Raw genomic sequence first — 26,857 nt, forward strand, 5'->3', positions numbered from 1 at the left:
GGTTGAGGCGAGAGGGAGGTCACTGTCAGACCATTTGGCTGTGGAGTGCTGGGCTCTGCCTTCAAGCCGTTGATGCCAGGTGGGGGGTGCAGGGCGCCTGTCCTTGGATGCATCCGCCCCCCACCCCCACTGTGGCCTCTTCTGCACCCTCTGCGGGGACTCTGCAAACCTTCAGTCCAGACCCCCTGACGGCAGTGACAACAGTGAAAGAGATGCCGTCTCTCATCTGAACCTCTCAATCTGGAGGGGTGGGCAGGGCATTGGTTATTTGCATGGTTCAGGTGGTGACCTGAGGGTTAGAGAGGACAGCCAGCAGGCGTGTGGACCGGACCCCAGGGCTCCTGCAGTGCCTTCCAACTCCGTGCACAAGCGGAGGCCTGTAGGCAGATTTGTATAAAGAGGAGCATGACTTCCTTTCCTTGTAGACTGTGGCCCTTTGGAGGCCACCCATTCTCGTAAACTCTTCCATTCCAGTGCAGTTCTCTTTGTTTCATTAAGGCAGTTTAAAAGGAAATAACTCTGTAAAAATCTAATAAATTCAAAGACAGAAAATGTTAAATTGCATTTTGTAGGCTCTAAGGTCTCAAATCCATTTCATTTCCTGAATGCATAATCTCAAATCCATTTCATATCCTGAATACATATTCTACATTTAAGCAATAGCAGGGACAGCCCAGCCAATAGGCAAGTGATCAAATGCTCATTGACAACTTGAAAGTTTCTTCTTGTCTTCTTGGCCATAAACAGACTGTAGTTTTCTATCTTGTGTTTCCTTAGACATGACGCAACTTGGAATTAGGGTCTCAGCTCTTTGTTCCAGCTGCGTCATGCTATGAAATGGGGCTAGGGCCTCCGAGAGCGCCTCTTTGGGTTTGTTTTTTGTCCTTTTAACCTAGATAGAGAGAAGCATACCCTGAGGGACCCAAGAGTTTTTGCAAACCCCTCCCCTCAAAGGTTCCATTTGTATGTTCCTTGCCAAGCACCAAAGACATGCAGACTTCCATATTTTGGAGCATTTAAATAAGCTCTAATTTTGTTGTCTTATGTAGCTGTGAGATTTTTTTTTTAAGCAGTCCAAAATTGGAATGGAATACAAAGCCTTCTGCGCTTCCTGTTTCATTCACTGAACCAACAGCATATGATGTCCATGCAATCACGCGTCTGGAGAAGGAGGCAGAGTGGATGCCTGTGCTGAAGGGACACCAGATTTTATCAGGAGGAGAAAGCAGAAATGAGCGTTGGTGATAAAGGTAGAAAAGGAGACTGTGCAGAGCAACTTGGGAAAACTTGAGAGGTTATGCCTTAACCTTAACATTGAGAGGTGGGCTGTACTGGAAAGCGAGTGGGGCCTAAGAAAAGCCAAAGAATTGGTGCCTTGCAGGCAGATGGGGAGCAGTTAGAGGTTTTTGGGCAGGGGAATAACGACCAGCCTGGGCATTAGTGAGAGAAATATGGTTCCAATCCTGAACTTTGCCCAGGCCATGAGTTTTCTGCTGCCAGGACCAGACTCAGGGGAGAGGGAGAAGGGTCCAGAGTGAACCCAAGGTGTAGGGCTCAGCTGAGCCAGCTGTAAGGGGTTGCTGAGGTCAAAGAAACAAGAATGTGGTGAGAAGAGACAAGATAGTGGAGCAGAGATGTTGACAAATGCAGGATCCAAAGGACAAGGAGAGAATGGGTAGGGATGTTGGGTGGCCAGGCTCTGGAAGGGCTGAGGAGGTAGGGTGAGGAGGTGGAAGGCACTGGAGGAGCAGGTCAGGTCAAGGTGCAGATACAAGGCTGCAGACATCACCAGTAGATTCACTGAATGCTGAGCCTCCTAGGATGGGGACCGAATGTGTGTGGCCTTTGAATGGCCGGCTCCCACATCTTCGCTTGCCTGGGACAGGGGCTCAGGACATGGTGCTGCGTGGAACTCTCCTCCAACTCCATGCCTATTGTGTCCGTGGTGCACAGGCAGCTAAGGGCTGGACAGGGAGCACCTCCCTGGGTGCTGTCCTTTAGCAAAGTCCTCTTTAATGTTGCCAGGGCCTCCGAGAGCACCTCTTTGGGTTTGTTTTTTGTCCCCTTACAGCTGGCTCAGCTGAGCCCTACACCTTGGGTTCACTCTGGGCTGCTGTGACAAAAGGGCCATAGCCTGGGTGGCTCACAAACAACAGGAATTTATTTCCCACTGTTTGGAGGCAGGACGTCCAAGATCAAGGCCATAGCAGATCAGTGTCTGGCCAGTGCCCACCTCCTGGTTCATAGACAGCCGTCTGCCCACTGTCTCCTCCCATGGCAAAAGTGGCAGGAAACTCGGTGGCCTTTAGTGAGGGCACTGATCTCATTCCTGAGGCTCTGTCCTCATGACCTAATCCCCTCCCAAAGACACCTCCTCCAAATACCCTCCCACGGAAGGCTGGGTTTCAACACCTGAACGTTGAGGGCAGAAAGACGTGCATTCCGCAGCCTGTTAGGTGGTGGATGGGCTTGTAGATTGTTAAATGGGGTCGGCGTTTCTGAAAAATAGCGCTCTGTAACTTTAACACGGTGGTTTCACTAGAGAAAAACAAAAGAGCTTTCAACATAAAACATTGACTAAAGAGAAGCCTGAATTCTTGCTATTCATGATGACCCATGTATTCAAAAATAAAACTAAGTATTAAAAGCTAAAATTATATGTTTTATTACTCTACACATCGAAATATATCTTGAATTAAATTTAAAATGCTCAGATTCTCAACAGTCATCTTTGTAGACATTTCATAGTGGGTCACCATTTTGTGCATGGCCGCTGGACATAGAGCTCTAGAACCGCCTTAGACAAGGATATGCTGAGGTTTCAGCTGTGTTAAAGGAAGGATCAGATAGCCTTTAAAAATGTTTTGTTTAGGGGCGCCTGGGGGGCTCAGTTGGTTGGGCAGCTGGCTTCAGCTCAGGTCATCATCTCACAGTCCGTGGGTTCGAGCCCCGTGTTGGGCTCTGTGCTGACAGCTCGCGGAGCCTGGAGCCTGCTTCCGCTTCTGTGTCTCCTTCTCTGTCTGCCCCTCTCCCACTTGCATTCTTTCTCTCTCAAAAAAATAAACATTAAAAAAATTTTAATGTTTTGTTTAGAGTGAGCTCTAAGTTTGCATTATTGTTACACACTTTCTATCATGAATCCACAAAGCAGTGTTCAAATGGCTTCATCTTCATTTAAGTATGGTGGCTGGATATGCAATAGGTGTTTATTGACTGTTTTGATATGAGGTATTTTAAGAACAAATTACATTTATCAGTATTTTTTCAAGAAGCTTGCATGAACTCAGCAAATAAAATAATGAACATTCTTATTATTAACATCTATAATATTCTTATGCTAGCGAAAGCCGCACTTTGAGAAGACCTAACAAGTTTGGGGCTTTCTTCTACCTCTTTTCTTCCCCCTCTCTTTCAGTAAAGGATAAAATCACGAAATGCCAGTTTGACGCTTCCATACCAGGCAGGCAGTGTGTGGGTGGAGGATGTTTTAAACACTCCTACTCACAGCAAAGAGCGTCTGTGAGGGGAAGAAACGCACAGATCGCCATGCTGCCTAGCTGGCCTCAAAGTGGTCTGGTCAGGCACAGGTTAGGAAACCTTCACTAAGAAGGCGGGAGCAAACAGTTGGACCAGGCCAAAGATAAGGACACGGGACAAGCGTTCGTGGCCCTCTTGCGCAGAAAGCATGTATCTTTATGTACATTGTCTGCAGTGGTGCACCTTTCATGGCCGGGAATGCCTTTTCTCCTGATAAAGCCGACTCCGACTCCTGCTATATTCTTTTTTAGTGCCAAGAATCACAGACCTTTTGGAACTTCCAGGACTCCAACTCTATCTCCTCAGTGTACTTCGGAAGGAAGGAAGGTGGCGTCAAGCACAGTGACCACGCTGGCTCGCCCAGGACCATGTGTGGGGCCCTGCGTAGGCAGGCCCTGTGTGGCTCATACGGTGTGCGGGTATAAGAGCTCCGTCAAGGAGGGCTGGTCCCCTCCCATATTGGAAAGCAAGTCACCCCTTCCCATGCTCTTAAGGTTGAATTGTGTCTCCTACTCCACAAACATATTTTGAAGTTCTAACTCTCAGAACGTGATCTTATTGGAAATAGAGTTTTTTACAGAGATAATCAAGTTAAAATGAGGACATTAGCATGGGCCCTAATCCAGTGTGATTGGTGTCATAAAAAGGGGACATTTGGACGGAGATACAAACACACAGAGGGTAACCAGGTGAAGTCATTCAAGATGCCAATTCCTGTGCTGAAATCCCAGTGCCCCACGTGATGGTGCTGGGGGTGGGGGGTGGCTTTGGGAGGGATGTGGGACAAGAAGGTGGAATGTTCATGCACAAAGTTGGTACCCTTGTAGAAGAGGCTCCAGAGAGCTCCCGAGTCCCTCCTACCACGTGAAGACACAGCAAGAAGGTGCCAGCCAAGAACCAGCAAGTGGGTCCTCACTAGAATGTGCCCATGCTGGCACCTTGATCTTGGCCTTCCCAGCCTCCAGAACTGTGAGGAAGAAATTTCTGTTGTTTGTAAGCTGCTTTTTGTTACAGCGTCCTAAAGGGACTATAAGATGCAGGGAGAAGATGTCATTTGACTCTAGTGACACACGGACAAGCCACGCAAACCCAAGCATTGCTGGCAAACACCAGAAGATAAGAGAGACAAGAAGGGATTCTCCCCCCCAGAACCTTCAGAGAGAGCCTGGCCCTGCTGGCACCTTAATTTCAGACTTCTGGTTTCCAGAACTGTCAGACCGTACGTTTCCGTGTTTTGTGTCACCGGGTTTGTGGTGCTTTGTTGTGGCAGCCCAGGAAACGACTACACACGCCAAGTTGCATAATAAGCCTTCAAAGGGGTTCCTTTTACACCGGTCACAGAAACCAGACTCATTATTTCCTTCCTCCATCACCTCCTTTTTATCTTTTCTTCTTATCTGCCCTTCTTGGGAACATAGTGACAAAACATTTTGTGGGTATTGAGGGAGGGTGGGGTAGTAAAGCAGAGATCTCAAAGTTACTTTGTCTGCTCTGAGTAGGATGGATTAGGGAAAAGGGAGAAGATTGCTGGAAGCATGTGCCTAAGGGAGACCAGGCGCCAGGAGCTCTGGCGGGTGGAGGCCAGGTGGAGGAGGGATGGGAGGAAGCCGGGAACCTGCCTGGAGTAGGACAAGGAAGGAGACTGAGGTGACATGCCAAATGACTTCAGGGTTTTGAACTTCACGGCTCTCAGATTTTGAGAATTATTCCTTGCTTTGGAGAGAGATTGTGGGGCAGTAATGAGACGAGGAAGGAATTTCCATTTTAGGAACATTTGTGGGTCCCATGGCCAACATGATTAACTTTAGTAATTGGAAAAAGTGGAGTTTTTTGCTTTAAAAAAAACTGATTTATTTGAGGGGGAGAAAGCGTGCACATCTGAGGAGGGATGGAGGGAGAGAGTGAGAGAATCTCAAGGATGCACGCCCAGCATGTGCCTGATGAGGAGGCTCGATCTCACTACTGTGAGATCATGACCTGAGCTGAAATCAGCAGACACTCAACCAACAGAGCCACCCACGTGCCCTGGAAAAGGCAGAACTTTTAGGGAGTCTCTAGGTGACTCAGTAGTTGTAGAGAGCTTGAAAAGTATGGGTTTGAATAGATGGTGGAATTTGGCATTCATGGATTCGGACTAAGTTTGTACTATCCCGTGAGTGCTCCCCAAGGGCTGGGGTCTAAACGAAGTGATAGTAGGTCTGAGGACACTCCCTCCTGCTGGGTGTGGACAGTGTTACATGTGCAATGTGTGTGCCACAACGTGAATCCCAGGAGGATTTGCTTCCAGTGGACACACAACAGCCCCGAACCTCTATCACATTTCCAGGAATACTTGAATTTGGGGATTTGACAACTTGGGATTTGTGAAGATCGCATGATGGTCGGGCCAGAAGGCATCAGTCGAGGAGAAGCAATGCCTGTGAGCGCCCAGTTCACGGACTCTAGGACCAGAGTTAGTGTCAGCTTTCAACCCAGCCCCCTCGTTTCAGCAGTGGAGGACTCAGGGTCTCAGTGACTTGCCACCAGTTGGACAATTGAAGATAGTGAGTCAGAACCAGAATCCCGTTCTCCATGGCTCTTTCTAGCATCCCAGGCAGCAAGTACTTTAAAGTAATTACTGTATGGCCAGCTCTGTGAGACCCTCCTTCTCCTTCTCGTAGCCCACGACCTAATCAAAGAGGTGAAGCCAATATCGCAGCATTGTTAGGTGAAACAGTAAGGGATGGTGGGAGGCAGCAGGGCCTCTTGTGGATCCTTTAATTCTGAATACTCCCCTTTTCTTCATCCCTATCCTGGACTAATAATAATGATAATATCTGTCTTCTGAACTAGTTATGTGAAAATATTTTCAAAACTGTAAAATGCAATACGAATGGAGTGTTACTAGCAATGAGGAGTTCAGAGACATAAGAGACCTATGTAGACTTGCAGAGGGGAAGACTGAATGTAGCCCCGGTTGTGGGTAGAATGTTGGCGGAAGGCGCTGGTGGCCAAGGAGCATGTCTAAGAAGAAGGAGCATGAGCAGGGGTGGGAAAGTGTGCGTTGGAACGCAGATTGATCCCACTGGCTGGGATGGGGACCTATCATGCCTCTTCCAGCCAGTTTTTGGGGGGTCAAGTCCAAATCAGGGTTACTTAAGGGATTTGGTGTGGGAAAGTATCAATATACATATCATCATAGTGGAGGTCTTGTTATTGTTATTTTTGGAAGGCCTTTCATGCACATTGTCTCTGGAATCTTTCAGCAAACGTCCATCCCATTGAGCAGGGAGGAAAAGAATCTTACTGAAACATACGTTAACACTTTATTCATTCTCCTTCTTGTCCTATTTGGTTCATGTCTTTTGCATGTATAAAAGTTAAAATAAAAATAGCAGATTCAGATGCAAGTGGTAGTAAGACTTTAGTCTTGGGACTTTAGTAAGAGATGAAAGCTACCCATCACTTCTATCTGTATTTACTTTACGTTGACTCTCATGGCCATTGCACAGGGAGAACAGAGCAGATTTTGACCCTATATGCTTAACATTAGTTCTATTCATATGGGTTCCTAATGGCTTTGGTAAAGTAGAACTGTGTTTGACACTGTTTTTGTTTGGGGTTAGAGGATAGATTCAGTTCTGAACTTGAAAAAAACAACAACCACAGAAAATTTTGACAGCCTTTCTGGTTTCAATCCCACTTGTCTTCTGCAGCTCATAAAACTCTTACAGCTAAGCTTCCGCAGGGCATCAGGAACATTTTTGGTGTGTGGGCACTGCTGTGGTGTCCTTTGCCATAGAGCGGCATTTGGTCTTAATCCATCCGTCCAGACCTACCTCACTAGGAGGAGGTGGTGGTATTGACATTTCCCAAGGACGTCTTTGAGGCTGACTCATGAGATGAGAGCGACAGGAAGGTTGTGTGCCATGTCACATGATGTACTAGTTTTGCTACTTGGATAATTCTAAGCATACAAATGACCACCTGCTTATAATTATGGTATAATATTTAAGAAGCAGGGATTTGTTTGGATTTTGTACCTCTTAGGTCTGCAACTTTTAGGAGACCAATATATTCATTCATTTATTCATTCAACAAATATTTAGTGAGGACTGGGCATTGTTCTCACCATGAACAAGAAAAAGTCCCCATCTTCAATGAACCTACATTCTAGTAGGGGTAACATCCCATAAAAAAATAAACAACTATAGGTGTTATATAATATCACATGATAATTCTGACTGTTGGGGGAAACTTGTGAAGGCAGTAGATTTGGAGCGATTATGCTGGTTTTATTTTATTTTTTTAATTTGAGTATAATAACACATAACATTATGTTGGTTTCAGGTCTAAAACTTAGGGATTTGACAATCTACTCTATGCTCTGTTCACCGCAAGCACAGCTACCATCGGTCCCATTACATCGCTATTACCACACCATTGTATTCCTTCTGCTCTGCTTTCATTCCTGTGACTTACTCATTCTGTAACTGGAGGCCCGTGTTCCCCCTTTCCCTCCACCCATTTTGCTCAACCCCCTCTTCCCTCCATTCTGGCAACCATTAGTTTGTCCTCATATTTATAGTTCTGACCCTGCTTTTTGTTTGCTTATGCAGATTGTTTGTCTTTTTGGTGTTGAGTTGTATAAATTCTTTATATATTTTGGGTATTAACCCCGTATTGGTTATGTCACTTGCAGATATAGTCTCTCACTCAGTAGGTTGTCTTTTTGTGTTCTTAATGGTTTCCTTTGCTGTGCAAAAAGCCTTTTATTTTTTATGTAGTTTCAATAGTTTATTTTTCCTTTAGTTCCCCATGAGACCTATCTATAAAAATGTTGTTACAGCTAATATTAGAAATTATTGCCTGTGCCCTCTTCCAGGATTTTAATGGTTTCAGGTCTTACGTGTAGGTCTTTAATCCATTTTGAGTTTATTTTCATGTATGGTGTTAGAAAGTGGTCCAGTTTCTTTTGCATGTAGCTGTCCAGTTTTCCTAGAAAAGACTATCTTTTCCCCATTTTAAATCTTGCCTCCTTTGTCATAGATTAATTGACATATAATATGGGTTTGTTTCTGGACTGTCTATTCTGTTCTATTGATCTGTGTGTCTGTTTTTGTGCCAGTACCATACTGTTTTGATGACTACAGGTTTGTAGTAGATCTTGGAATCTGGGATTGTGGTACCTCTGGTTTTGTTCTTTCTCAGGATTGCTCTGGCTACTTAGGGTCTTCTGTGTTTCTAGACAAATTTTAGTATTAATTTTTCTAGTTTGTTGGTATTTTGATAGGGATTTCATTGAAGCTATCGATTTTGGGTAATGTGAACATTTTGACAATGTTATTTCTTCCCGTCCATGAGCTTGAAGTATCATTCCATTTGTTTGTGTCATCTTCAGTTTCTTTCATCAGCATTTTATAGTTTTCAGAGTACAGGGCTTTCCCTTCTTTGGTTAAGCTTTTTCCTAGGTGTTGAGATTAGACTGTTTTAGATGGAATATTCAGGAAAGGCATCTTTGAAGAGGTGATACCTCTTTCTGCGTTGAAGAGCAGAAATATGGACAGAATGTGGCATTGAGACTCCTGAGTATCCGGCAAAGGGCATTGAAGGGAGAGGGAACCCCTAGTGCAGAGGCTCTATGGTGGGGTGAAATTGGTATCTTTGAGGGAGGGTAAGAAGTTTGGTGTGACTGGAGCACATCGAACAAGGGGGAAAGTGGTAGCAGATGAGACCAGAGAGATGGCCAGGCACCAGATCAGGCAGGGCCTCATAGACTGTAGTGAGGATATTAGATTGTGTTCTAAGAACAATAGGAATTCACTGTTACATAATCACTCTTGCAGCAGTATTGTGAGAGGACTGTGGGAGCATGGGGGCAAAGGGAGAAGTGCAGAAGTCATTGCAAGACACAGATGACAGACTAACTGTGGATCTCATTGGAGCCCTTAATGGAGACACAGGAAGCAACAGGGACGAAGAGCATCTTGACAGATGATGTGATTTGCTAATGGGTGAACTTGGGGTGTGGTTATCAGGGGAACAGCCCTGCTCTAGTTTTCCAGTTAGAGATGCCACGGGTCACAGTCGCTAACCCCAACCTCAACCCATTGCCCCAGAAAGAATGACCCATGGCAGCTGAGTCTGTGGTCCCTTCACAAAGGTGAAGAATGATCAAAGCCTTAAATGACTTTCATAATTTAAAATACAAGTTTAAATTTTAAATGTGATGCATTTTGGGTGAAGAATAGAATAAAGATGTTGCTTGCTTTGTATCACCTTTTTAAAAACCTTTCCTTAGCAACCTTTCAAAACCACAGCAGATGTTCCTTAGAAAAATAAACTAAATTGCAATTTCCAGGAAAAAGAGACCCATTATCACGGGCTCATTATGAGCTTCATTATTTAGTGTATTGGAAGGATCGGGCTTAATTTACAGTTTCTTTTGCAGGAGAGGAGTCCTAGACAGAATCAGTATTTTCCTCTCTTGAGTGTTGGTATTTGAAATTTTTACTGATTTTCTTGTAGAAATAATACTCAGCACTGGGTAGACTCATTTTCAATTTTCTCTTTGTTTTCCTTTTGTTCTGTTATTATTTCTTCCTTCATTTAAGGCTGTTTATCAGATTTTTTCCCCTGCAAAAAAATAGTTTAACATATTCTATATGGTTTCTAATTTTTTCCTGAGACAACTATGTTATTGAAACTAGGATATTATTGTAAAAAATTGTGCAAAATTAAAATAATGTGATTTGGGGGTGTGTGTCAACCATTTCTTGATCTTTTCCTGAATGATTGATTATCCAGGAATCTGTTCTGTTCTAAATTAGCTGTATCACTGAATGTTTTCTTGTTCTTTGAGATTACATTTATAGCCTGGGATTAGGTATATTTCATTACACTGAAATTTAAACTTTGATATTAAAATGGTGTCAACTCTTATTTTGTATCTATGAACACATGAATTTATTAAAAAAGCGCATTCATGTTCAGAGTGTTTCTACATTTCTAAAGTCAATACCATTTTAATTTTGAAAAACAAAGACAAGACTGATTTCCTCATATGAAAATTTAACATTTCACTGATTCATGGAGCTGGTAGCTTTGCCTATAGCAAGGTGTCAATGGTTGGTTTTATGATTTGAGAATAAGATTGTCATTCTTCAGTTGACACAATTTGCTCAGATTCTGCTTTATTGATAAAGATATAATAATGTTTTACTTCTCCCAAAGAAGAGTTTTCTAGATTCTTAGGATATTGAACCCTATGTCCTGGGCTGGAAGAGATTCTGAGGCTAAAATTCACCTTTTTTTTTTTAAGTTTATTTATTTAATTTGAGAGAGACAGAGACAACATGAGTGGGGGAGGGGCAGTGAGAGAGAAAGAGAGAGAGAGAGAGAGAGAGAGAGAGAGAGAGAGAGAGAGAGTCCCAAGCAGGCTCCACACTGTCAGGGCAGACAGAGCACAGGGCAGGGCTCAAACATACAAAACCACAAGATCCTGATGAGCCAAAACCAGTTGGGTGCTTAACTGGCTGAGCCACCCAGATGCTCCTGAAATTCACCTTTTGACCACACCTAGCCGCCCTGAATACTGGGCGTTCATATACTTCCTCAACAGCACTAAACGGTAATGGCAGCCATTCATTAACCAAGTGGTGTGCGTTGAAATCCGTTCAACAGTCTTGCAATGTTGCTCTTTTAACAAAGAAAGAAATTGAGATCAGAGATGGCTGTCTCAGGGCCTGCAGGAGTTGACAACAGAGCCAGTGTTCACACCGGTGGCAGGGAGGCTACAAGCAGAGACAGTGTAACGGCAGGGTACGTACTTATGTACAGGCTAGAAGGGAAGACTAAGAAGGCAATTATGTGAAACAGTAAGAAGAAGACGCCATAGAAGGAGGAGCACCCAGACTCTGAGCTGGCTGCTCATGTGAGAGTGAGAGTGGGGCAGAGGGCCACTTTGGGGGCATGTGTCAGCTCGTTGAGGAGACACCTTGAGGGGAATTTAATTAATAGCAACTATTCTGAATGATCCTATTCATGGGTGCCAAAACCTGTCTTGGCAATAAAGCTCGTGCTCCCAAACCTAGATTTCTGCATACTGTCCGTGCTGCCAGACTTCCTGCCCCTTACCACTCACCCCTCCTCCAGCATGGAAGGTTCGTCTGGAAGCTTCACTTCCTGCTGTTGGCCAACCCCTCTGCAAGTGTCAGGGATGCTATTCACGCGTATAGTTTTTTGTTGTTTTACTTGGTTTTTAAGCCACATAACCAACCACATAACCTCGATCAGGATGCTTTTGGTTGAAGTAACAGAAAGCCAGGTGCAAATTGGTTGAAACAATAAGGAAATTTATTGGTTGACATAAATTGGCACCCTGAGACAGAGTGGATCAGTGTTGGTTCATCTAACAGGTGAGCAGTGTGATCAGTAACCTGGGTTGTTTCCATCTGTCTGCTCTGCCTTTCACAATGACAACTTCATTCTGTGATTGTTCTCCTTGACTCCGGATGACTGCTGCATGTGGACCCGTCTGCGTCCTCTTTAGGATCATCTAGAGTCAGACATATCCTGGCTTCCTGTTGCTGCTTGTAAGAATAGGGGACTTTTCCCAGAAGCCTCCAGTGGTCCTCTCTTATATCTCTTTAGACAGGTGTGGTTCGTGCTTCCATTCCTGAACCACTTACTGGCAGGAGAGGATTCCCTTAGATCATGCATGCCTACCTTTTGTTTCTTCAATATATTTTTTAACTTTATCTATTTATTTTAAGAAAGACACATTGCAAGTGAAGGAGGGGCAGAGAGAGAGAGAGAGAGAGAGAGAGAGAGAGAGAATCTCAAGCAGGCTGCGCACTACCAACACAAAGACCTATGTGGAGCTTGAACATACAAAACCATGAGATCATGACCTGAACTGAAACCAAGAGTCACATGCTTAACCCATGAGCCACCCAGTCCCCCCTGCATGCCTACCTTTTAAGCTGAGCTGAAGTCTCCAAGCCACAGGCTGTTATTTAGTATGGATGGAGTTTAATAATTGCAGAGTCAAGGGTAATATCCATTACACAGGTCTCAGAGCCACCAGTGTTTTGTAGGACATGTGTGTCTTATTTTCCATCCTCCTAGCCAGGATTTGGGGGTGACGAATAGTTTGATGCGCAGTGCTACAAAATGAATTGCCTAAAATTATTAGAAGCCAGGTGGTAGACAATCTGAAAACATGAAAACATGCTCAGCCTCATTAGTAATCAGGGAAATGTAAATTCGAATCACAGTGACATACTATTCTACTTCCACTAAATTGGCAAGGATCACGAACTTTGACAATACAAAGTGTCAGCGGTGATGTGCATGTGAAAACAGGACCTCACAGGTGCTGCTAGTGGCAGTGTCATTTGGTGTCACTGCTTTGGATAAAAAGTTGGTTTTCTAAAGCAGAACATGCATATACCCTTTGACTTAACAAAAACATATATTTTACAATTTTGTCAAGAGACATGTTTGAGAATGTTCTAGATAGTAATATTCATAATAACAAAAAACTGGATGGTTATCTAAATGTCTCAGAACAGGAGAACAAATAAATGTACTGTGGTGCATTCACACAATGGACTGCCAAACAGAAGTGGAAAAATGAAGAAAATACAGCCATGAGCAGTCACATGGCTGCATCTTAAAAATTTTAACGTTGTTTAAAAAAGTGAGTTCCCAAAGACTATATACAGTAAAATACCATGTTTATAAAACTCAGCAGCAAGTATGTGTAAGCAATATATTGTTAGGATACATCCACATGTGGTAAAACTATGTTTAAAAGCAAGGGTGGTTATCCAGGGAGTGGTAGTTTGGAAGGTGGGACCCAGGAAGAGTACCAGGTTGACTCCAGTGCTAATTGGTAATGAGATCTAATCTTGAGTTGGGTGGTAGGATTGGGGGGTGTTTGTTTTCTTTGGGGCTTAATAACCTCCTGTCTATCCACCATCATCCATATCAAAGACTGCATAATAATTTTTAAAGTATAGGCTCACTGAGCTCTTAGTAAATATGACTTATTTCCAGTGGGTGATAAAGTAACAGGATTCTTATATGAGGAAGGAAGCCATTTCTGATGGATTAATTAATATCCCATCAGGGAACATATCATCATGTGGTTGGGGGAGCCAGTGGCTGGAATCTATTTAGACCTTGAAAGAGTCTCTGATCGACTCTTTCTGGAGAGGAAAATATTTACTCATGTGTAGGGAGACAACCATCAGAAATAATAAATAGATAAAGAAGTAGGAATTGAATGAGCTTTTATGTGTATGTAGAGGTGTAAGCTTTCCATTTCTGTAGTGATCAGTCAACGTTTGCCTCATAGTATATTTTTAATGAGTGATTTGGTAGAGGAGCACACAACCAAGAGAATTGATAGAGGGAACGCAGAGTGCAGCCAGGTGGTGAAACGCTGAGCAAATGAGGTTGAAGCTCAAGATGAGGGCTTGTTTCGCTTAGAAATAAGGCTGATGAGCTTTAGTGTAGATGGCACACCTTTTGGTAGTTTCCGCTTCTGGTTAAATTCCCCCCTGAGCCTTGACGCATAGCTGGGGAACACTCGTAGCTCCGGTGGTTAAGGGCTTTTGCCAACTGAGCCTGTAATAGACTCTCTCAATGGTTAAATAACACGTTCCATTTCTGGTGAAGGTGGGACTTCTGGTGTCATTCACTTGATTCAGCACGACCTTTTAATCCTCCCACTAGATGCTTTCCGTGTCTCACTCAAAATGTAAAGACAGACGGAGCTGAGTGTTCAAGTCCCTCCCTAACCCCCCAGTGACTACATTGAACAATTGTGACTTTGTCAACCTCTTTCTGTTTCTCCTTTAGTAACAGGAAAAGGAATGAACTAAATGATTTCTGATGCCTCTTTCAGATCCAGTGTCCTTTGTAAAGACCCACGTGCCCTCCCCACCCCTCCTGGAGTCAGCAGAGGCTAATGACGCCTGCCCTCTTGCTCGCACTGTTATTTGTGCTTCAGATAATGCAGACCTCTGTATTCTCTACATCATTTCTCGGTTATATTAATTATGTTCCAGGCACCTCTTCCCAAACCACGCATATGATAGTAAACTTAGCGATGACAAGCTAGAACTTTCTGGACTATTCTTTTGTAGTCCTGTTCCTGATTTTTCATTCTGCACCTGCCTTCCAAAGTTTGCCATTCCCAGGGATCTTTGCATTCTGCAAGAGGAGAAGCAAATGGAGTTGTTCACGTGGGTCTCCCAGGAGGCCCGGTGAGTGAGGCGCCAGGGCTTCCGGGGATGCTGGGCCTGCGTGGACAGGGCTGGCCTGCCCGCGCGCTTCTCATCGGCCGTGTGAGGCCGCGCTTCGCCAGGAGGCCCCGTCCGTCTGTGGGCCAGACCTGGTCACCAGACCTGACACTTCACCGGCTTTGGCCATCACACCCAGCAGCTGCTTGCTGCCCATGTTTTGCCATTTCCTTTAAAACTTTCTCTCTTTTTTGTATTTCAAAAAATGATACAAATAATATAAATTTTTTTCATCAAAATTTACTTCTGTGCTTTAGAAGTAAAATCATGGAAAGTTACTGTTCCTGATTCCACCTTCGCCACCACGTCTCTACAGCAGCACCAAGGCCTCTTACCTCTTAATGCAGAGTTGTCTAAATCTGCTTCTTTCTTTTTTTTTAAGTTTATATCTTTATTTTGAGAGAGAGCAAGAACACAAGCATGAGTGGGGGAGAGACACAGAGAGAGAGAGAGAGAGAGAGAGAGAAAGAACCCCAAGCAGGCTCTGTGCTGCTGGTGAAGAGCCTGATGCGGGGCTCGAACTCACAAACCATGAGATCAAGACCTGAGCTAAAATCAAGAGTTGGTCCCTTAACGAACTGAGCTACCCAGGCGCCACTGAACGGAATCTGTTTCTGAAGTTTAGATATTTTTTGTGTGAGTTCCAGAGCCACACTGGGGGCAAAGGGCCTGGATTACTTACCTCGTGTTTCCCAGGATGCTGGTTCCCGCATTGCTGGATCAGAAAGGATTTCCAGGTGTGAAGCTGGAAGACGAATCACCCTGCGCCAGTACTCGTCTCAGCTTAGCTGCTTCCTGGTGTCATCGTCTGTGAAATACAGCTAGCCACTGTGCGCAGGGCGGAGAGGCTGTGCGGAGTGTGGTAGAGGCGGTGAGACACCTGAGGAGGGACTTTGTGGACATTGTCACTGCTCGGAATATTTCATTTCCATGTTGGCTTCATGCATGTTCTGAGTGTTATCGCTTCTATTTTTAAATTTTTAAAAAAATGTTTATTTATTTTTGAGAGAGAGAGAGAGAGAGACAGCAAACGTGAGTGGGGGAGGGGCAAGCAGGCTCCAGGCTCTGAGCTAGCTGTCAGCACAGAGCCCGATGCGGGGCTTGAACCCATGAACTGTGAGATCATGACCTGAGCCAAAGTTGGACACTTTACTGTCTGAGCCACCCAGGCATCCCTGAGTGTTATAATTTCTCTTCATACTGTGAATTTCTAGAGGACTCGTGTGTGTGTGTGTGTGTGTGTGTGTGTGTGTGTGTGTGTTTAGCGTAGCACCTAGCACAGAGGCATAAGAAAGCAATATTTACCAAGCTTGTGCTGTTGACTGGATCACGAAAGCCTGTAGCGAAGGTGTCAGTTGTGCCTTTTAGTCTTCATTTATCAGAAACAGGTACATAGACCGCATGCCCTAGATTGGGAAGTGATGAACTGGAGCATTTCAGAAGGTGATAATAACCGACCTGAGTAAGAGAGTGATGGGCACTATCTCAAGGGCATCCTATGTGTTAAATAATCCACGCACACGAATACACAGCTCCCTCCTGCAGTAGGTCGGGTTATTGCCTCAGAGTTGAGGAGACTCAAACAGTTAAGGACTGAAGTCACAATGCAGGTAAGCATGGACAGGGTTTTCATGCAGTCGTCCTGAGGCAGGGCCCCCCAGCCACCAGCTGTCTCGGGTGGGCTCCCTGCCAGCCCACCTTGCCCACCCCACAGCCCTCGCCACAGCTCACAGCTGCGTGTGCCTCTTGAATGCCAGCATGTCTGCTCCTGATCTGGTCATTTCCTCCCTGAGGATTTTTGGGATCTGTCTTTCGAGGTCAGTGCAATATGTCGGCACGCCGTAGACCACATCCTGCTCTTCCTAACATGCCCAAGCATGGATGTACATAAGCTTCTTTGGGGAAAGAGAGCAGTACCAAATAAATTGCTTATTTAGAAGTGGGAGAGCTTTTTGGAACAGATCAAAACATTATCTGTTTTTGAGTATTTGTATTTTTCTAATTTCTACACTCATCAGAAATTTTGGATTTGGCTACACTAACCATTATTAAAGTGTTTTTCTCATCCTTAGCAAGGAATGAAACATTTTGCATAGTCCAGGTAAATATTTTTCCTGTAACATCAGGAAAAACCTGTGTTGCTGCCTTTGTATGCAGTTAGTTATTTCATTGTCAATGACAGGAAGTTCAAAAGACCCCAGAAAAGAAACAAGATCCTAGTATTGGGTAATCCTGAACTAGACACGTGTGTACCTCTCATATCAATGTCCTAAAATGGTTTCTGCGGTACTTCATTAAGTGCAGCATCCACTTCTAGATAAAGTAGAGTCAGTGCTGTTATTCTTAAGGACATTGTTTAGCTGAGGACGCCAGCAGAGACGGTGCCAGCTGGTTGGTTACCTCTTGCTCTTAAGCACAGATTGCTCTTAATAGCTCGCTGTTCTCCGTAAGATGTAAACAAAATTGACTATTCAGCACCATTCTCCTCTCTTACTGTTATTGGCTTCCATAAATGTGCACTAAAACCTCAGGAGTTGTCACTGATGTGCCTATAGACAAGATGTTTCCCCGCTGTGACGTGGGGGTAAGCCTCCCATATTTGCCAGTGAAGCCAGCGCTGGTCATTTCAAGAGTCAGGGTCTGGTCTGATGTAATTCAGTTGTTTCCGAACATTTCACACCCTTACCTAAACTTGTTATTGCTGCTCACTGGGGATTCCGTCAGGGAAACACAGACTCGTGGCTCTTTTTACCTTTTGCTGATTATTATTCACACTGTAAGGGGCACTTGACAAAATGCTGCATATCCATTTACTTCATTTACATTACTATTGTTGTTGGATTTATATATTATATGCCATATCATCATTATTTATGGTTGTTGTTATTATATGTCGATTATTACTTTTGTTTTACAAATTAAGATTACAGAGGTTCAGAGAGGTGGGGTAACTTACCTGAGTCACACAGCTAGTGATGGAACTAGCCATCAGAATCCAGGCCTTTTCTGATCTGAAAATGAGGCTCCTTACCCACTCATTGTGGATCTTGAAGGCAACCTAGCAAATGTTGATTTCCAGTCCCTCATTTTGTGGTTGAGCAAGAAAGGAGGAGTGACATGCCCAGGGTCTCACTTCTGTTAGAGGTCTTGGGACCACCATGCTCCTCCCAGTACCCAGTCCTGACCCTTTCTCCCAGCCAGTGGCCCATCGCTCCCACAGGTCAGCCTGACTTCCCTGCAGTTGGTTCTGTTATAGTAACAAAGTTAGTGGGGTTTTCATGAACAAGTGTGAAAAACGTACCTTCACAGATTTAAAAAAAAAAAAAGACATGTTGAAGGCAAATGGGTATACATTCAGGGCTCACCAGCTCCTTTTGGCACGAGCAAACCAGCAAGCTCACGGCCAAGCACTGCCTGCCGCTGCCTCCCCCCCCACCTCCCCCACCACCCCCTGTTCTCAAGGTGCAACGTGGGATCCCTGCCCGTGTGCAAGGGTGTGCTCCTGCCACGTCCTGGAGGGATTTCCATTTCTACATCCAGAAGTCTGGTATGACATGAGTTTTCCTCTCTCCACCTCTGTTGTCATTCTAACTTGTCCTCAGTTGGCTGTGCCCAGAGCAGACCCCGGATGTTCCCCTGTGGCCTCCAGACTCCAGGCTTCCGATGAAGGAGCAGAGATGGAAGACTCTGCTGGCGGGGACCAAACATCCTCTGATAAGGATAGCAAAACATATCCCCAGTGAGACTGTGGTGGTTTAGTATTCAGGTCTCACCAAGAAGTCAGATCGGAAAGGGTCCCCAGGATCCTCAGTGTATTCAGTAGTCGCTCCGTTATCTCCGGTTTCAGTTAACTCGCAGTCACCTGGGGTTCAGAACACAGATGATCGTCAGAAGGACCATCAGCAGGCTGGCAGGTCAACACAGCCTGACGCTACGTCACGACGCCTGCATCAGTCGCCTCCCTTCACGTCATCGTGCGGGCATGGTGACATCTGCTGTCATGAGCGTAAGGAGAAAACAGGACAGTAAGATATTTTGAGAGACCACATTCACATATCATCTATTACTGTATATTGTTATGATTATTCTACTTTAGTACTGTTGTTAGTCTCTTACAGTGCCCAGTTTATAAATTAAACTTTGTCATAGGCGTGTGTAGGGGAGAACATAGTCTATGCTGGGTTCAGGACTGTCCACAGTTTCAGGCATCCCCTGGGGGGGGTCCTAGAAGGTGTCCCCTCGCAGATAAAGGGACTCTACTGTACTTTAGTTTCAGTGTTTATTAGTAGGCAGTGGGACAGAGAGGAGCAAGCTATGACACTTGTCACACAACCCAAAGGAGCCCCTGAGACAAGGGACAGACCCCTGACTCTGACTGAGCCCGGAAGCCACTTGACCACTGGAAAGTCTTGCTCGTCTTGACCCCAGGGAGGCCGACCAGCCTCTCTTCTTGCACATGCGTGTGAAGTGGCCGCCTGTGATACAGGCACTGAAAACGCACCTGAGTGGCCCCTTCCGAGAACACGAGAGAGGCTGTGGCCGTGGTTCGGGGAGCCGTGCTCTGTGAATAACCCCACAGCTCAAGTTCTGGTTCTTGACTGGGCAGGTGCTGGGGCTCAGTGTTGTCCCAGAGTTTTCAGAAGTGTCTCCAGCAGAGGCCTTGCAGTGTCTGTAGTATCAAAAGGATCCAGTTGATTTAGTGCAGCCCTTTTATAGCAATCGGAATATTCTTGTTGCCCCTCCAGCGTGTCCTGGTCTAGAGAAATTGGATTGTGGTTGGAAGGTTGTTGATGAGTGGAGAACTAGAGGATGATGGGAGAAAGGGCCTTAAATGACATGTCATTTGAGGGTGACAAGGCCTGATGAATCACCCACAACTGAGGATGTTCCTGCCTTCTTGACAGAGCGCCTCTCTGAAGGATGGTCAGGACAGACAGACAGACTTCTCTCTCGCCAAATCTTTTTCACTATCTTTTGAGGGGGGAGCACAGGGTAAGTGACTGCATTGTGACTTACATGATTATAATCACATTCAGACCTTCTTTTCTGACCCTATGCCGGATCCTGCACGATGAACTGGGAGCATCCCAAGTTTCTTTAGCTGCACGTTTTCAGACATCTCTCATGTCACCTCCAGAGCTGCCTACTAGCACCAACTGCACACATACACACACACACACACACACACACACTCACACACACATATTTACATATGCATGTAAATATTTTATTGATATATACTATACATACAGAAAAATGTATAAATTTTCCCAAAGTTGGTAAATTTTCACAAAGTTATTGGAGTCACGGAGCCCACACTCAGAGCAAGAAGTCAAGCACAGCCCACACCTCACAAGCCCTCTTTAAGCCACTATCCCGTCTAGAGGAACTGCTGTCTTCTAACGTCATGGGTTTAACCTTGTTTGTTTTTGAGCTTTCTAGAAATGAAACTCACTGTGCACTTTTTACTCAACCTTATGTTTGTAAGCCATGTCTGTGTTATGTGCAAATAGTGTGTTGCTATCTTTGCTGTATAATATTCCATTATAACAATATACAATTTATTAGTACATTCTACTCATGATGGACATTTGAGTTGTTTTCAGTTTGGTGCTATTATCCATAGCATTGATATGAACGTCTTGTATGCGTCGTTAGAGTGAATTGGCTATATCTTGACTCTCTCTAAGTTTGCTCTCTTTAGATAGTTTTCTCTCAGAGTTCTGGGGTGTGCTGTTGTCACTCCCTGGACTGGTTATAGGACCCCGTGTGCCCTTTCTGCCACACCATGATGCCATTGGGAGAGCGGGCCGATCTTCCCCAGCCAGACTGGAAACCCGTATCATAAGTAATCCATCTTTGTTAGTTGAATGAATTTTGTGATGAGCGGCTGGAAACTAAAATACTGGGTCTCAGTGCAATGTGAAATTGTGCAAGGAGGGACAAATTAAGGAGAGAGAAGGTCAAGTCTGAGATGCAATCAAACAAGAGAATTGAAGGACTGGTAAGATGGGGACCCTCCGTAGTCCTTTGTGGGGGTGTGATTGTCACGAGGACCAATGAGATGCATTAAGTTAATAATATGTGACCACTCCAGCGTCACCTGTCACCTACCTGTGCCCGCTGTACTCAGCCAATCTATAGTACACACGCTCCCCAACACGGCAGTGCTGGGGGGGCGGGCAGGCAGCAGCACGGTTTCTTTTTCTTTTTGGAAAGTTCTAGCAATGTAGTGAGTGAGTACTGAGAGTTCTGAGGGCAGGGTCACGGGATTGTTGGCACCCAGGAGGCAGGCATCCCAGGCATCTGACGGTAACACCGAAGTGAACTTCACGCCCGTAGAGATCTTCGTTGCCTTGAGCACTGCTCCACCGAAACCTTCCTCAGGCGTTGTGAGCCACAAACTGTTCCCAGAGGTGAGGAGCTGACTTTCCCAGTGGGATTGGCTGCTTGCTATGCACTGTGTTTGGGGAGGGTGTGCCCCAAAGACCCGTCCACCCTCAAGTATCTCCTGAGCAGTCAGCCACATGGTGCATCTGAGCACTTCTGTAATACACCCAAACCCAAACTCATGGCATCTAATTCTGAGCTGAGGCATCAGGGTTCAGACCTGAACAGGGTCCCATCAGAAGGCATCTGCCCTATTTCATACCGATCCTTTGTGTCCACATGGCTGATGATGCTGATGGTCTTGGCACTTAATACATTTCAGAAGCAGTGTCAGAATTTGGTTTTCCTTTTTTATTTTTCAAGAAGATAATGTCGTCACTTAAACACTACTTAACGTGTTGCTGTAGGCAACACCTGTGTTCTTTATCAAAGCCCCACATTGGCCACAGTTTGAGCTGGTAACTAAGAAAGGGTCAGCTGGGAAAGTCATCATAGGATTGCCTGTGGACCATTTAAAAGGCTGTGTGTGTATGTGTGTGTGCACGTGTATATGTGCGGGCATATGTGTATATTATGTGTATGCACTTCTGTGGATTCATGTGAACACGCATAAGTGCACGTGCATGTGTGACATGTGTGTGTGTGCACACATGTGTCTGTGCACATTCCCAAGCACTCACGGCTGGGGACACAGTCTGGCAGGAGGCCCGGAGCGGCAGAGACACTGTTAGTTTCTTTCCACACAGCAGGCTGCCTGCAGCTGTTTATTTTCCTGGACTTGAGGCTCTGTTCTCTGCGTGGAAGGCCTGGTGGGACCAGGACCACCCACCTGCCATTGCTTTTCTTTCCTTTTGTTTTTGGTGAGTTTTTTTTTAATCTCTGGCCGCCCTGAGTCTAGTCGTGCTTCAGTGTTAAGGGATTGACGCTTGCTAGCACTTGCTAGAATCTTCCTCAAGCCACTGATGTTCGCCACTAGCTACATTTGGGACTCAAGACACAAGCAAGTGGTTCCTAATGAGTCAGTTACAGCCTCAAAGGGCCATGTTTGTGGCCATCAGGCTTCTCAGGGTGGCAGGGAGATGGGGGGTGGTGTTTGACAGACACCCTGAAACTCATGGTTGCTGGGACCGGTGCCTGTGGAGTCCAGCTGGCGAAGGTCGAATTAGGAATGAGTTACAGCTCACAGAGGACGTAAAAGGAATTCAAATCATCTCAGTCGCCGAGAGCCCACTTCGGTGTGTGACGTTGGCTGGCCAACCAGCTGCCACAGTTCTTCAAACCTGCCCCCTACCTCTCCGACTATTCCTATTATCAGTGAGATAATTTTCTAAAAGGCACAGGCTTGGTTGGTCTAGAAGCATAACTGTCTTTACACAGATTCTGGAAGCAGTGTAAACTGCCCACTGACGGTTCACAACCACCCATGTTGCAGTGGCCAGCGGGTAAAGGCCTTGGAGGCAGGTGACTTGAGTCCCAGTCTCAGCTCTGGCCCTCAGGAGCTGAGTGTCCCTGGGCAAGCCCCTTCCCCCTCTGCTCTTCCCCTGTGAAAGGAAAGGGTTCAGCTGCTTTGCTTCACCAGACAGTCAGCTAAGAATGCCCACTGGAGCCTGTCGCTCTCCTAGGTCCTGGGAATAAAAAGCTGACCGACTGGTCACTGCCCCCAAGGAACATGGTGTCCTGTTGAGAAAGAAGAATAACCAAACCAGCAATTAGAGAGCAGCAGAAAGTGAATGGTTGTCTGGGGTGCTGTGGTGGCACCGAGGTGGCACTAAGAAATGGGAGTGTCGTTCAGAAAGGATTTCTTGCAGTGAGTGGCACTTGGGCCACGTCAAGGGGAAGGGCAGGGCATTTGCAGGACAAGAGATGACTTCCAAGGTCACTTCCAGGTCTGAAGTGTTGAGTCTAATTGAAGTGTGTGATCTTTGCAGAACTCTGGCCAGGTGGGTTTCCCTTTCCATCCCAGCCGTGTCCTGGCCTGGAGCGGTGGCCCTTGAGAGTCCCTTCCCCATCCTGACTGGACGGAGGAGCCTGCAGGAAGGCTCAGCTGTCATTCCCCCTGGATTCCTGCCATGTGCGCTTTGGCTGTCCATGCTTCTAGGTCTTTCTTCCCCAGCTGTCATGGCATTGACGTTCTTCTGGAACATATCTAGTTAGAGATGACCTGATAGTTTATGCAAGGAACAAGTTCCAGAAGAGCTCATATGATTTAAAACTCAAATAATTTGAGGGGCGCCTGGTGGCCCAGTCGTTTAAGTGACCGGCTTCGGCTCAGGTCATGATCTCGCGTCCGTTAGTTTGAGCCCTGCGTCAGGCTCTGTGCTGACAGCTCAGAGCCTGGATCCTGCTTCGGATTTTGTGTCTCCCTCTCTCTCTGCCCCTCCCCTATTCTTTCTCTCTCTCTCAAAATTAAATAAACATAAAAAAAATTTTTTTAACTCACATAATTTGAGACTAGTTTTTCCATGGATATAAGTGTATAGGAAGGCAGATGTGATCTTCAACGACATAAACCTACAACCCTTAAAGGATATTTTTGCTTGTTTTGAGCAAAATGTTTGAATAGCATAATAATACACACATAATAATAGTGTTTTACTATCTCTAACTTGCTTGCCTAAATGATTAAATTTCTAGTGTTTTTCCAACATCAATCTCTTAGTGATTGTGTAAATGACATTTCTATAGGATGATTTTAAAAGGTTCTAAATTATAATAGCAGTATATATTTAAATGGCAACACAATACTCACTAAAATCACTTCCATGTGTTCTGAGACATGAAAGGAAGGTGTTGGCCATTAGGAAGCTGGTACAAAGGGGACACCTGGTGTTTCCATTTACCTGAGACAGTCGTTCTGAATATTGGTTCTTAAGAGAATTAGGACAATAGTGTAACATCGTTGACCATTCACTTCCTGCCAACTTGGAAACGATCTTGTTCTTTAATTTTTTTTTAATGTTCATTTATTTTTGAGAGACAGAGAGAGAGAGAGAGAGAGAGAGAGAACACAAGCAGGGGAGGGGCAAAGAGAGAGGGAGACACATGATCTGAAGCAGGCTCCAGGCTCCGAGCTGTCAGCACAGAGACCAACGCAAGGCTTGAACTCATGAACTGTGAGATCATGACCTGAGCCGAAGTCGGATACTTCACTGACTGAGCCACCCAGGTGCCCTATGAAATGATCTGGTTCTTGATTAATTTTTTAATTTAGATGTTTGCATCTAAAATGAAGCTTTATTAATATTTCTATAACTTTAGTATTTCAAATTCACATAAATTCAAATCTACATAAAATGTACTTGCATTCCGTTTGCCAATATGTCTGTGAATCAGTGGAAGAGAGTAAGACAAAATCGGGCACCTGGGTGGCTCATCCGGTTAAGCATCCGACTTGAACTCAGGGCATGATCTTGTGGGTCTGGGGTTTGAGCCCCGCATCGAGCTCTATGCTGACAGCTCAGAGTCTGGAGCCTGCTTCAGATTCTGTTTCTCTCTCTCTTTCTCTCTGAATCTCCTCCACTCGCACTCTGTCTCTCTCTCTTTCTCTCTCTCTCAACAATAAATATACATTAAAAAAAGACAAAATGTACATGCAGATATATATTTCAAACCATGGAATGTTGAGCTGAAGGGCTCATCTGGGGATGACAGCCAGTCCAACTTCATTTATAGATGGAGAAGTAGGGGCCCAGCTATGTAGAGTCAGGAGCTCAGATAGTGAGTCAGATCTTTTTTGTTTGGGTTTATGGATTGGAGTCAGGCATTTTAGCTAACTCTGAGGTTACAGTAGTCTAGCTTGGTGCCCACCGTGCAGTATAGCTCAGAAAATTCTAAAGATCAGCCTTGAGTAAGGCACTGCTGTGTTTTCCACTCTGAACCTTAGCTTTAGAGCAAGAGACTTCTTAGAGGTAAGCAGAGGCTAGTCTGCTTCCTGTAAAGATGGAAATCAGAAGCAGCAGGGGAGGGAAGGTGCAGACCCTGAAATCTGCAGCCACACCTCTCCCCTCCCCCTCACATTGGAGCAGCTCTGACTCTTCCATTGAAGGTTGACCACATCAGGCTGCCAGGTCCGTCCGTCCGTCCGTCCGTCCCTCCGTAGTGAGGAATGCTTGCTTCGGAAACCAGTAGTCCCAGAATAAAGAGGCAGCCTTTGAGATGGTTGTCCTAATTAACCTAATTAAGCTGTAAATGGCCCGAATATGTAACAAATTGCATTTGAAAAGCCACAAAGCTGGCTGCACAAAGATACTCAACTTTGGCATGAATTAGTCCTAGGTTTGCCCTTTGCACTCACTACTTAGATGACCTTTGACATGTTGCTTATTGGCGCCATTTCCACATGTGCAATACCGACCACAGGATTGTTGTGAAAAGTCAATGCAGCCTTTGTTTCAGGTGCCTGGACCGACCATTCAGTACATTCCTTCCAGCCTTTATAAATGCAAATATTATGTCAAAAGCCAAACAGACAAAAATGGCTTTCACAACTAAAAATGAGAAATTCCACCATCAGATAAAGTTTAGACTTGATACCTAATCTCACATGACTTCAAACATTATCCAGAAACTGGTAAATGCCTGTTCACAAACAGGAATGGATTTGATAACGTGAGACTAGTTTTCACACCAGATCTTTCATTAAATGTGTGAGTGGGAGTGAGATCTGGCTTCTGGGCCTTGTTGGCCCCCACCCCCAGCCCCCCGTTTTCCTCTGATCTTAGGGAAATAACTGGCCTAGGAAATCCAGGAGTGTCCTTGCTGGTGGTATGGATTTTAAGGAAATTATTTCTTTTCTGGTCTCAAAAAAAGTTAGCAAAACCATTTTTAAAGAGCTTTTTTTATTATCTGAAAAGTAATTTTCTAATGATTTATAGAAGTCTACTTACTTTAAATTGTGTTTTTCTTTTCTTCGCTTCTATTTCCTTTCCTCCACCCACCTGCTTCCTTCTCTCCATACAGAACAGGTTAAAAAAAAAAAGAAGAGGTTTTCTCCCATCAGGCTCTGGGGCTTGGTGTCCAAACTGCTGCCTGGCAGAGGCGTTGCTGTCTGTCCTTCCAAGAGCAGGCTGGAGAACAGTTTCCCCTTTCTCTCCCAGTCTCTCTCTCTCTCTCTCTCCCCCCCCTCCCAGTCTCTCTCTCTCTTTCCCAGTCTCTCTCTCTCCCAGTCTCTCTCTCTCTCTCTAGCCTTGGGGTTATTTGTCACTGTGACTCTACATATGGTATTTTCAAGTTGTCTTTCTTTGATTGCTAGTGAGGTTGACGCCATTTTAATTTGTTCTGTGTTAAGGTCCTTCCCTGCCCCTTGGAGGGCCATCTGCTTTATTTTGTTTTATGGTTTATGTAACCAGTGATGTGTGCTCTAAAATGTCTTTCTCAGTTCGTCTGTATCCACAGTATATTAATGGAAGCCCTTGGACTTTGGCCAGTGGTGTCCTTTTCAGTCTTCATTGCCACTGACATTCTTTCTTCTTTCGGTGTCATTGTGTGGGTTCTGACAGACTGAGGGGGGGGCGGGGGGGGCGGAGCCAGGAAGAGGGGGATCCCATGTGTCTCGTCAGCAGCTGTGCAGACCCCACCAAAAAGACTTTTGACTTTTATGCCTCTCACAGAAATATCAAACCACAGGGGCGTACAAGTTG

General features: G+C 45.1%; 1 protein-coding gene and 1 long non-coding RNA gene across 7 annotated transcripts in view; one reads left to right on the forward strand and one right to left on the reverse strand.

The window, feature by feature from the left end:
- ZDHHC14 (zinc finger DHHC-type containing 14) overlaps positions 1–26,857 on the forward strand; it is a 271,981-nt gene that overhangs the window by 109,088 nt on the left and 136,036 nt on the right. The window lies entirely within an intron of this gene.
- Positions 11,858–15,633, reverse strand: LOC115295849. Its single transcript, XR_003910604.1, has 3 exons — positions 15,511–15,633; positions 12,493–12,683; positions 11,858–12,205 (listed from the first exon to the last, which is right to left on the reverse strand). It is a non-coding gene; the product is annotated as an uncharacterized LOC115295849 (long non-coding RNA).

The sequence above is a fragment of the Suricata suricatta genome, chromosome 7 (genome assembly GCF_006229205.1).
Source record: "Suricata suricatta isolate VVHF042 chromosome 7, meerkat_22Aug2017_6uvM2_HiC, whole genome shotgun sequence".
NCBI classification, from domain to species: domain Eukaryota; kingdom Metazoa; phylum Chordata; class Mammalia; order Carnivora; family Herpestidae; genus Suricata; species Suricata suricatta.